At 43.6% G+C, this 12,890-nt stretch overlaps 2 protein-coding genes and 1 pseudogene across 3 annotated transcripts in view; all 3 read right to left on the reverse strand.

Annotated features, from left to right (window-relative positions):
• The window catches only part of LOC306927432 (uncharacterized protein), a gene marked incomplete at its 3' end in the record, with an annotated part of 84,007 nt that overhangs the window by 27,523 nt on the left and 43,594 nt on the right, over positions 1 to 12,890 (reverse strand). The gene's annotated exons all lie outside the window — the stretch shown is intronic.
• Positions 1 to 12,890, reverse strand: part of LOC306928001 (uncharacterized protein) — a 55,155-nt gene that overhangs the window by 10,623 nt on the left and 31,642 nt on the right. The window lies entirely within an intron of this gene.
• On the reverse strand, positions 10,285 to 12,332 carry LOC306928051 (tripartite motif-containing protein 16-like; annotated as a pseudogene). Its single transcript has 3 exons — positions 11,528 to 12,332; positions 11,367 to 11,391; positions 10,285 to 11,260 (listed from the first exon to the last, which is right to left on the reverse strand). The product of its transcript is annotated as a tripartite motif-containing protein 16-like (transcript).

Genomic DNA, 12,890 nt, shown 5'->3' on the forward strand with positions numbered 1-12,890 from the left:
CAGCTGACGAGATTCAATGAAACTCTTGTTACAAAGCTTACACTGGAAAGGTTTTTCTCCAGTGTGGACATGCTGGTGTAACTTCAGCTTAGCCGATTCAATGAAACTCTTGTCACAATGTTTACATTGGTAAGGTTTTTCTCCAGTGTGGATACAAAGGTGTCTCTTCAGGGCAAAGGACTTACTAAAACTCTTGCCACAAAATGGACAGATGAATGGTTTTTCTCCAGTGTGGACACGCTGGTGTGTCTTCAGATTACCTGCGTCGTTGAAACTTGTGTTACACAGTTTACATTGGAAAGGTTTTTCTCCAGTGTGGATACAAAGGTGTCTCTTCAGGTCAGATGACCTAGTAAAACTCTTGGCACAAAATGGACAGAGGGATGTTTTCTCCGCAGTGTGGACACGCTGGTGTCTCTTCAGCTTACCTGCTTCATAGAAACTCTTGTTACACTGCTTACATTGTAAAGGCTTTTCTCCAGTGTGGACAAGCTGGTGCATCTTAAGACCAGCTGAACTACTGAAACGCGTGTCACACAGTTTACACAGGAAAGGTTTTTCCCCAGTGTGGTCACGCTGGTGTATCTTGAGACGATAAGAGCTACTGAAACTCTTGTTACACAGTTTACACTGGAAGGGTTTGTCTCCGTTGTGGATACGCTGGTGTGCCTTCAGATGACTCGATTCCCTGAAACTCTTGTTACACAGTTTACACTGGAAAGGTTTTTCTCCAGTGTGGACACGCTGGTGTCTCTTCAGAGTATTTGATTCCCTGAAACTCTTGTTGCACCATTTACACTGGAAAGGTTTTTCTCCAGTGTGGACACGCTGGTGTATCTGAAGACCAGCTGAAGTACTGTAACTTGTGTTACACAGTTTACACTGGAAAGGTATTTCTCCGGTGTGGACACGCTGGTGTATCTTGAGACGATATGAACTACTGAAACCCTTGTTGCACAGTTTACACTGGAAAGGTTTTTCTCCGGTGTGGATACGCTGGTGTTCCCTCAGATGACTTGATAGACTGAAACTCTTGTTACAAAGTTTACACTGGAAAGCTCCAGGGTGGACACGCTGGTGTCTTTTAAGAGTAGTTGAAACACTAAAACTCTTGTTACAATGTTTACACTGGAAAGGCTTTTCTCCAGTGTGAACGCGCTCGTGTGTCTTCAGAATCCCTTTAGTATTGAAACTCTTGTCACAATATTTACAGTGGAAAGGTTTTTCTCCCTTATGGAGCATCTGTTGATGCTTCAAAACCTGATATGAACTAATGAAACTCTCGTCACACAGTTCACACTGGAAAGGTTTTTCTCCAGTGTGGACACGGTGGTGTATCTTAAGACTATCTTTACGGCTGAAACTCTTGTTACACAGTTTACACTTTAAAGGCTTTTCTCCAGTGTGGACACGCTGGTGTATCTTGAGACGATATGAACTACGCCAACTCTTCTTACACAGTTTACACTGGAAACGTTTTTCTTCACTGTGGACACCTCCAGGTGTCTCCTCCCAATCATCACCGTCTTCAGTGACCTCCCCAGCATAACTGTCTTCAGTGGTCTCCCCACTATCATCACTGGTGTCAGATTCAAGTTCTACTTCAACTTCAACTTCAGAGCAGTGTGAAGAGATGTCTTCATCAACTTTACTGGCTAGGAGCAAACAAAATAGTTAGTCAACACTGGATTCCTAAAATGTAAACCTATTTTTCCATCCTCCATGTTCGATGTACAAAGCTTTTACCTACTAAGACTGACAAAACAGTTAGTAAATAAGCACAAGTTATTACAAGTGGTTCTGAAAACTCAAAACAAGGCTTCAAAGTATTAGCAAGATTCTTTAAAAAGTAACCTGAATTGATATATTTAGTGATAATACCCAACAAATTAATTATGGTGATAGAACAAATATTTATTTTGAATCATTAAAACAAGTTGTGTGTGTTATCCTTTTAGACTAAATGGTTTACTGTACCACTGTGTTGTTTTCGTTAGGCATGACGATAACATAAATGAAACCCTTTTTTTCCAGGACTAATACCTGACGTTGACAGACTAAACAAAATAAAACAAAACAAAAGAGGACAAGACTGACGTCGACGAGCTAAAACAGCTCTCTTTGATGACTAAAACATGTGCGTGTGTGTGTTTTCGTTGATGAGACGAGGCTAGACGAAAATGTTAGAGGGTTGACTAACACAGTTTCCGAAAAATATCAGAAATGCTGCTGCTGCATCCTGTCCTTGTTGGTCACACCCATCACCTTGCATGCACGCACACACTCACGGTTACTTTACTCTCTAACTGCGTGCCTGGTGCCAGCGTGGGTGTACGGGCAGCAAGTGAAATCCCTTGACCCATGTTTGAGTGACTGCCTGACTGGGAAATATAGCCTTTCAGACCTGTTGCTGTTACGTTCGGTTCCCTAACGTGGCTCTCGATAAACAGCAGCAGCACACGTGCCTGCCGCAACATTAGCAGCATGTTTAGCAGTCGTCTTATTTGTGTTCCAGTTAAATCGCCACGTTGCAATAAGTTATTCTTATGAACATCCTCAGCTTCACTTTGGTAATTATTGCACATAGTCTGCCAGCTTTTAGGCTAAAGCCAAAGCCACAAGGGCAAGTCTGTGACGTCACACAGCCCCAGCCACGAACTGTGCACTGCCTTCCGTATGAAGGGGACGTCACGTTCAAATCCTTAGTTAACTGTGTGTTGGCGTCTTTATCTCGCATCAAAACACAACTGAACAGATGATGTTGTATGATGTTTGAATAGGCTAGTTGTATTGTTATAATCGATCATTTGAATATTCAACCCGAGATATATTTTATAATAATACTGCACAATCATATCTTAAATTATATATTTTATGATAATAGGCCTACTGTTAGCACAGTCAAAAATAAAAGACATGTTACCTGACACTGTACCTCTGTGCGGTTTAAAGCATTCCATCAATCAATTCATATGTGGGCTAAGGAGTAAGTTAGACTGTAGTATGTATACAGTATACGTTATGTATGTATGCAACATACCGAGTTGTGGGTGGTCTTCAGGGTCCTCCTGTTTAATGGAAATGTCTTCAGGTTCCTCCTTAATAGAAATGTCCGTGGCCGAGTCTGGAGAGTTCATCTTCACCTTCAGTCTGGACTCCACACACTGGTCTGAAAGGAAGCAAATGAATAAGGACTTTAATAACTGGAGACCTAGTGGAGATTAACAGTCTTTGCAAAAGGTTCCAGCTGAAACAGTGTGACAGTTTCACAAGAACAGCTGATTGACTGATTGAATAATTTATTAACAGTTTTGGAGAATTACAGTGCATTTCAAGCACAACTCAATACAAGACTGTTAACTGTGGACGACGCCATAAAGCATTACACTCGTTTACAATAGGGTCCACCATGTTCAATTCATCATAACATTTAGAGACGTACAAATATTCACTACTATATAGCCAAAAACAGGAAATCCTCATAGAGGAAGGAAAAAAGAAAAAAACAAAACATATACAGTGAGGGGAAAAAGGGGTGGGTGGAGGAAGCATGTTTGTGTGTACATGTGTGCACCCCGTATCAGGGTGTTTAGACTATGGGTTTAGTCGTTTATACAGTGGGATGTTGCCGGCTGCAATGCTGTCCCATTGGCTTGGAGGTCGCCTAGAGACGAGGCAGCCAATGAGAAAGATAGCTCTCGTGTACAGAAAGTGGGCGTGAAAGCACTGAAGATCGAAAATTGACCAGCCTGCTTCACAGCAGCTGGTAAAAAAAACTCCCAGGTGGATGCACCTGGGAGTCTGGGACGTATCCTCAGTGATGTATCCCAAGGTCCTCAGGCTTCGGTTCTCACAACATCATACCCCTCACTCAGGTGACCCAGCCGGGGTGATCAAGTCCCCACTTACGTCCCAGTAGCTACCCTCGATCAGTCCCATTAGGGAAAAACCAGGGCCACACAATCCGCTGCTCCAGAACTCCTCTGCCGGGACTGGGAGGTAGAACCATCCCTTTAAAGTGGATTTGGGGTTAAATTTGCAGCTTGTGTACAAGCCAGGAAAACTATTTTCAATGTCATGCATTACCTGGATGGTCATTCTAGGACTGGCACAATAATACAGCATGACAAATGTTTAGTTGGTGAGGATTCAATGTCTGGTGCATGAAGAAAAGTTCACTTGACAATCACATTAACATTACAGTGGACAGAGTACAAATCCTACTCATTTAAATGGTACATTTGCACCTCATTGCTTATATGAAAAGATGCTTCTGTAATGCTATAAAACACAGAGGCAACAAACTATAGGGTTACAAATGAGTCTAACGGATGAAAGGGGTAATTAATCATGCATCTCAAAGTGAACTAGAAAAGGTGCCCTTCTGGACACAAGTCTCTACCCGAAGAGTGTGTGTGCAAAATGTTTAGGAGAATAAAAAAAAATGTTTGGTTTTTGCAACAATTTTCTTACTTTATTTTATTTTATGCAGAGCCAGATCACTCATAGCATCTCCGAGTATAGAATTCTGGATGAGCAGGACATTTGCAGCATTTTGTATGAAACGGGCCAAACTTTGGAAGGCAATCTTAGCCAATCATTGTAGAATCTGAGAAATCCAACTCAGTCTTGATCACATGACTACAGAGATCATGTCTACCGATTTGCGTGAGATTTGGATGAAATCTGTGCGACCAATATAAACAATGCGTTCTGCAGAAATCAGCCTCATGGTGGCGCTATAACCGGCAGATGTGGAGGGATGCAGGGAAAATGTTTTTCCATATGGCTTCAAGGGAGTGCATACAAGTTGTACACTGATCGATTCAGTTATAGGTAAAAACAGGAATTGCCCTGTTATAGCGCCACTGTGAGGCTGATTAGGAAAAAAATGAGTGGCATGTCGTGGAAATGTGTGTATAATTTCACAGAAATTGCGATTTGTGGCATTTTGTTCGAAACGGACCAATCATATGAGATTTGGAAGCCAAGTCTACTTCAAACCTCAAACCCTTAGATCTCCATATATGGAGCTGACCTGTTCTGACATTCCATATGTTGATCCCTCCCCACCCTGTACACTCAAGGCACTGCCCCCGCTGCCACCCTTAGATCTCCAAATATGGGGCTGACCTGTTCTGACATTCCATGTTGATCTGACCTCATCAAACCCTGTACACTCAAGACACGCTCCATATATGGCCAGTACAGATTAGAATTCATTCCATATGTTGATCTGACCCCCCATGCAAAAGCTCCAGTGCTCGCTCAGCAGTCTGCAGTGAGCCAGGCGGATGCGTGACCTTCTTGCCCTCAGGACGTCTTACTGGTGTAGCCAAACTGATGTACAACGTCAGGGTTACAATAGTGGTGGCATCAATAGCCCTGAAACATGACGGTGTACCTTCATAGTACGAGCTGCTTTATGTGAAGTGAACCACGGCTATTGCATCAACAACACGATTAGCCATGGTTCACAATCGCTCGTGTTTCAGGGCTACAACTACAAGTTATGCAACCAAACAATGTACTATTACTGCAGTGCTGCTGCGGCTAGTAACTACTTGTTTATCACATGTATAAGCAAGCAAGCAGATATAAGAGAAATACGATTCTTAAAAGATAAATACAAACGAACACAATGTGAATCAGTTCATCTTACCTGCTGTGTTGTTGAGCTGCTAACAAAGGTCCTCCTGCTGCTTAACGAAGATACTATTTTGAAACGACACGATTTATTTTACGTTGTATAGTAAAAGTGTCAACAGTCAGGCGCCATGATGTTTTAACAAACTTCGTATTGTTCTATGGATTTTAGCAGCAGCTGCCTCCTCTGAGCATCATGGGTGTGCACACATTATAGGGTTGTGTACATGCGCACTAGCGCTGGAGAGTAGTAGCCTACCATAAAACTGTCACTAGGGGGAGCCATGGTATAGCGTAATAATATGCAGCATTGTATTATAGCAAATACATTACACCAATATTCCATTCATTCTTACTCCAGCTAATCCAGCTCTTGTCATTCCCTCCTTTCTTCTGTATACTTATGGTATATGAGTGGTTCTCAAACGTTGTGTGTGTGTGTGTGTGTGTGTGTGTGTGTGTGTGTGTGTGTGTGTGTGTGTGTGTGTGTGTGTGTGTGTGTGTGTGTGTGTGTGTGTGTGTGTGTGTGTGTTGCTGCTGTAGTTCCCGAAACAGTGGCAAGTTCTATTTAAGAAGTCTAACGGCCATTTCTCTCTGTCATCTTTGCCATGGTAGGGACACTGGTCCCCATGAGGAGCAAATGTCACCCTCACTTTGGTGCAGTTGCCACGTGCCGAGCAATGCCACAGGCCGAGCCGTCACCCTCCCACACTGGACAGCACTCTTTGGTCCGTAGCCCCTCTGAGTTGGCACACGGCCCGGGGGATCTGGCACAGGCAGGACCCTACAAACAGCAGCAGATTTACGGGCACACCAGAGTAATCTAGTAAGAGAGTAGCGACAATAGCGTTGACTCCCATTGTTAACTGTCTTGTAGCTGTCTGTCCCCTTGATGGTGAGGGGTTCCAGTGTGTGAGGTCCCTTCCTAAAGTCCAGTAATTCTGGACTTTAGGAAGGGACCTCACACACTGGAACCCTTCTGGATTTTAGGAAGGGACCTCACACACTGGAACCCTTCTGGATTTTAGGAAGGGACCTCACACACTGGAACCCTTCTGGACTTTAGGAAGGGACCTCACACACTGGAACCCTTCTGGACTTTAGGAAGGGACCTCACACACTGGAACCCTTCTGGACTTTAGGAAGGGACCTCACACACTGGAACCCTTCTGGACTTTAGGAAGGGACCTCACACACTGGAACCCTTCTGGACTTTAGGAAGGGACCTCACACACTGGAACCCCTCACCATCAAGGGGACAGAGGTGGAGCAGGCAGACAGCTTCAAGTTCCTTGGCCTTCATGTGTCAAAACATCTGGGCTGGGACAACACTGTTGCTACAGTCAAAAAAGCACAGCAGCGTCTGTACTTTATTAGGATGCTGAAGAAGGCCGGACTTGGTCCTCAGCCCCTTACTCTGGCCTACAGAGGACTCGTTGAAAGCATCCTCACCAGCGGCATCACGGTGTGGTTTGGAAACACTACCCAAGCTGCCCATAGGCACCCGTTTTGCGGTGAGATCAAAGCATGCCGCCACTCTCTTACTAGATTACTCTGGGGCACACACAGGCTCCTAGTCCTCATGATGGACCGGTTAAAAGTCACTCTGTGCCTTTTCCCTCTTTAGCCTCAGTAACGAAACAAAGTTACCAGCATGCACCTACACGGCTAATAATGCCCTGAATCAGGAGCTAATGAACCCACTCTATATCCAACTTCCTTAGAACTAGACAGTTTTTGTCCCTGCCCAGGGACAAAATGCCCACTGTTGAGGGAGTATTAAGTTTCACTGCCTACACAGTACACAATATAATGCTGCTACCAGCTGTATTTGTGTCAATAAACACCTTGAACCTTGAACACTGCAATGGTGCTGTAGAGTCTCCTGATTTGAACCCCATAGTGTTGTTTGTAGGCTTTTGTTTTTTGTATGATTTGTTTTGTTCTTCGTTCATATTGTTTCAATGTCGATATTCAGTGGCACAATTGATTTTTTTGTTGTTTGTTTATATTTGTTAGTGGTTAATTATCTGTGGTGTTCACATGATGCACACACGCACGCACGCACGCACGCACGCACGCACGCACGCACGCAATTCACTTCTTGCTACTATACTCCTACAAATTGTGTTCAAAACTCATAGCCTACAAATCAGTATGTTATTGTTATATCTCTGGAGTAATGTGACCGAAATGATTCGATCAGTCAGATTTTGCAGATTCCATTCCATAGCAGCCTTCCAAATTTTGGAAGGCCCTGGGTAGGCAACCCGGCCTAGCGGGGATATGTGCGTCAATTTCTAGTTTATTTAGTTGGTAGGTCATTTTATATAATCGCAGTATTACCCTCAATGGTTAATTTACTGTCCTTAATGACACTGACTGACATTGTTTACAGTCAATGCAAGCATCTTTTTCCCGACTGTTGTGTCAATACAATTATTGAACAATCTTGTTCAATATTGATAATGTAACAAAGGTCCTGCAATCCAAACAACCTGCCAAAACACAAAAGTTAACATTTGCACAGACTGATTATTTAATGGGTGGTCGTTTTGAAGAAAGGTATACAACCTTTATTTGTTCTTTATGGCTGTTGGTAGGGTGTTCCACATTGTAGTGGCATAGGAACGAAATCAATGTACACCCTTAATTGTTATCAACCAAATATTATTAAATGGTTTGGATACTTATTTTGTATTTTCAAATGTGCCCGATGGAATTCCAAACTTTGTGACACTATTGAACAGGTTTGACCCTAATCTGAAGTTTACTTTGGAATGTAGGCTACTGTATGAAGGTACATACAGTAGCCTACATTTCCTAGAAATGAGGATGATTAACAATTGTCCTCTATTACCCTTTATCGGAGGGCGAAAACTAAATAAAAATGAAGCTATGATGACTAAAACCAAGACTAAATATTAGTGGTGTAACGATATAGTAACTGCATCGTAAAATCGATTTTAATTTCAAGAATCAAAGTATATCGAAATGTAAACAGCAACATTGACTCATTGGTATAATTGGTATTTAATCGTTTTGTAATGCAAATAATCGATTGTATCAATAATAAGTAGGCTACTTGTGCGTTGTATTTAGCCATTTTAAGAAGAAAAAAGAGGTTTAATTACTTTTCCATTCAATATCGCTACACTTGGTCTATCAATGTGTATACTCTGTGTTCATGTCAAGCTACGGGTTTGTCTATTACCAATATCCCTCAAAAATATCCTGACTCCACAGTGGTGATTATGTTTTGGACCCATTTCTGAGCAGTGGTGGAAAAAGTACCAAAGTAAAAGTATAATTATTTAGTAATACTGCAATGCAGAAATACTCTGATACAAGTAAAAGTGAGCTTTCAGATCTGTTATTTTTGGTTGAGAGACTTTGGTGTACTGTGGGCTGAAAAAGATACAGTACAGTGCAACTCGGGTCAGTTTAGCAAAGTTTAGACTAGAGGGTACATCCATCATCATAAACCAATTATATCCGTAGACAGGTCGCGGGGGCAACAGCTCCACCAGAGAGCTCCAGACATCCCTCTTCAGAGCAACATTATAGTAACTTCATTCTGGGGGATCCCGAGGCGTTCCCAGACCATTTTGGAGATATGATCCCTCCGTCTGATCCTTCATCTGCCCGGGGGTCTCCTTCCACAGTGGGATATGCATTGAGGACCTCCCTAAGGAGACGCTCGAGAGGCATCCTTACCAGATGCACGGACCACCTAAGTTGGCTCCTTTCCAAGTGAAGAAGCAGCGATTCTACTCAGTTCTCACCAAGCCGGGGAGCCACAGGCCCAAAACTCAACGGTTAAGGATTAACATGTGATGTCATGATATACTTTTTATTTGTGTTTTTTCTGTTCACTTGGTCATTAAGGTCCACAGACAGAATGAGAGGTCTGCTCTGCCGGTAATATTTATTGATTTTTGTATACCCCCTATGGTGTTTTCATGATTCTGAATCCATTAGTATTGCACGAAAAACACTCCTTGGCCTAAATTTGGCCACATCCACTTCACGTAAGTCCCTCCCTGCTTGGCACTCAGCATCAAGGGTTGGGTTGGGGGTAAGTCCCTGCGACATACTAGAGTCATGTCCAGGGGGTGTACTTGTACATCAAGCTGCCTCACGCTACCGAAACAGGAGATATAGGCTCCTGCCCCTATGGGCCTCATGGCTTGGCAAGGCTTACTACTCCGCCCCCAGAATAGGATTGCTGAGGTATAAAGTGTTTAAACGGCAAGTATGAAAGTTACCGTATTTTCAGTCTGTCCTTCCGTTTTCTTCGCGCGCGCGCACGCACGCACGCACGCACGCACGCACGCACGCACGCACGCACGCACGCACGCACGCACGCACGCACGCACGCACGCACGCACGCACGCACACACACACACACACACACACACACACACACACACACACACACACACACACACACACACACAAATGTGATTCAAGTCAGTGACAGGTTATAAACAACCCTACTGAAGTCAAAGAAATCACTTGTTTTATTTACTTCAACAAAACAGTTCACTTTTTTTTTTGAAGGCTCAATAATGTTGACCTTGAAAGAAAACAAACAAAATAGTGGAGTCATGAGAGACAAACACAAGTCTGATTTATCTACTTGAGGTCACACAACTCAACAGTTTCTCCATCAGAAAGCCAGAATCCAGCATAGAGGGACTGGGTGAGTGTGGTCTGGACTCTGTGGAGGAGAGTCATGGAGTCAGAGACACTGTGGAAGGACAGAATACCTGCACTGTGATCCAGGTACACTCCTACTCTGGAGGACACACCACCTGGGATATGTGTACTAATGCTTTTGTGTCTGAAGACATAATATCCATTAGAACACTGTAAAGACCAAGATTTATCATTCAGTCCAAATCCACATTCCTTGTGGGTCCCTGTCCTGCTAATATCTTTATATGAGACCGCATGATGAACACTGTGTCCACGGCACTCTACCTCCCAGTAATGCTGTCCAGTCAGACCCTCCCTACTCAGAATCTGCCACCACACAGTGAATCTCTCTGGGTGATGAGGATATGACTGTTGTTTGTTCATCACTGTTACCTTTCTGTTCCTTTTTGACGGGGACAGGGATTTTTCTGCTGTGTTTGGATCCAGTGTGAGTGGACATGAACATTGTAAGAACTCAGCTCTGGTCTTGGGTGCTGGTGGTGTTGTGTTGACAGTAAATCATCCACTCTATTCACTCTCTCTGATATGTTTGTCCCATCCTCTTTAAGGATGTCCTCTAATTTGTCCCTCATTTTTGACACAGCCACATTCACATCATCGAAGTACCTCAGAGGACGGACATTGCTGCTGACAGGGTGTTTAGATTCACTGATCTTTGCCAGGGAGGTGTAACTGTGTAGAAAATGCATGTCATCCTCTGTGTTTGAGATCTGCTTCAGCTCGGCATGTCTACTCTTAAGCTGATTAACATACTGCTCCAGAATCTTCCTCAGTTCATTAGCACAGCTCACTGTACGTTTCTGCTGGTCTCTGATCTGCTCCCTCACCTCAGACCGCATTCTCTCAAAGGAGGAGATGAGCTTAGTAAAGATGGTGTCACTATTATCCACTGCTCTATATGAAGTTGGAACAATGCAGGTTCAGGAGGCTCACGACCCCAACAGCCCAACAGACCCCCTGACAGCCCAACACCCCCCGCCGCCGCCCCAACAACTAACCTTCTTCTTCCTTCCCCAGCACACCCTACACATGCATAACCTGTCACAATGTTCCCATGTCATTTCACCAATAAAACACAGCCACCTGCATTTACCTGTCATTTCGCAATAAACTGCTCCAATGTGACTCTTGTTTGATGGTGTGATCTCCACTAGTGAACAGCAGAGTGATCGATGGACCTCACCTCCTGGTGAAGCACCTTCACGTCATTCTCTCTGTCCTGGATTCTCTGCTGGATGTTCTGTTGACTCGTATCAAGTTGTTTCTGTCTCTCAGTTCTTTCTGTTGAGATCGTATCGTGACCTTTGTGTTCTTCCATGCAGAACAGATAACAGATACACTGCTGATCAGTACGGCAAAAAACCTTCTTCACCTCGTCGTGACGAGAGCAGATGTTCTCCTGAAGCTTGCTGGAGGCTTTGACCAACTTGTGTTTCTTAAAGGCAGTAGACTGATAGTGAGGCTGGAGGTGAGCGTCACAGTAAGACACCAGACACTGAAGACAAGTCTTTACAGCTTTCAGTTTCCTCCCAGTGCAGACATCACAGGCCACATCTCCAGGTCCAGCATAGCAGTGATCAGGAGGAACAGCTTGTAGTGTTCAGGCTCTCCACCACCTCAGCCAACATGGTGTTTTTCTTCAGAACAGGCCTCGGGTTGAAAGTCTCTCTGCACTGTGGACAGCTCCATCTCCCTCTTTGATCATTCTGATTCCAGTATCCCTCAATGCACCTACTGCAGTAGCTGTGTCCACAGGGGACACTCACTGGACAATTCAGTAGATCCAGACAGATAGAACAGCAGAATTGCTCCTGGTCCAGTTGAACTCCTTGCTGTGGCATTTTAAAAGCAGACTGTCTGACCAAAAAAACAAAAACAAAAAACAGCTGAGCTTACTTTGGTTACGCTACCTCAGATCACATGACATGGGAGGTTCTTCCTGGTTGTGTGGGTGTGAATTATAGGAAGAGTGTGTTTAACACTTGCGTCGCGTGATGGAGCTCTTAACATAACAAAGCTGATGTTGTGTTCAAACTGGCCGTTGACCTTGACCGTGTCATTTGTTACAGAGTTCCGCCGCGGTCTCACCCACGCAGTGGAGTCTCCCCCACAATGCGCTTTGTCTTGTAGAGGTTGTTGCATCTATTTCTCTGTGTTGGTATGAAACACTGTTGAAATATGAGTCTGTAGTTTTCCTCTTCTGCTGAAATGATCAAATAAACTGTGATGAACATTTAAAGACAATTCAATTATCTCTTTATCTCTTTCTTTGTCTCTGCCTCCTCTCCCCTCCCTCAACACTAAAAGTGAATACAGTAGGCCTACTGTATGGTACGTTTCAATGTGTCATTTCAACCATGACAGTTTCAGCAGTGGTGGAAGAATTACTCATGTTTTACTTAAGTTAAAGTATCAATACTGCAATGTAGAAATACTCTATTACAAGTTAAAGTTTGGAATAAAAAATATACTTGAGTAAAAGTAAAAAAGTTTTGCTGTCAAAGTGTACTTAAAGTGCCAAA

This window comes from Electrona antarctica (assembly GCF_951216825.1).
Source record: "Electrona antarctica genome assembly, chromosome: 8".
NCBI lineage: Eukaryota > Metazoa > Chordata > Actinopteri > Myctophiformes > Myctophidae > Electrona > Electrona antarctica.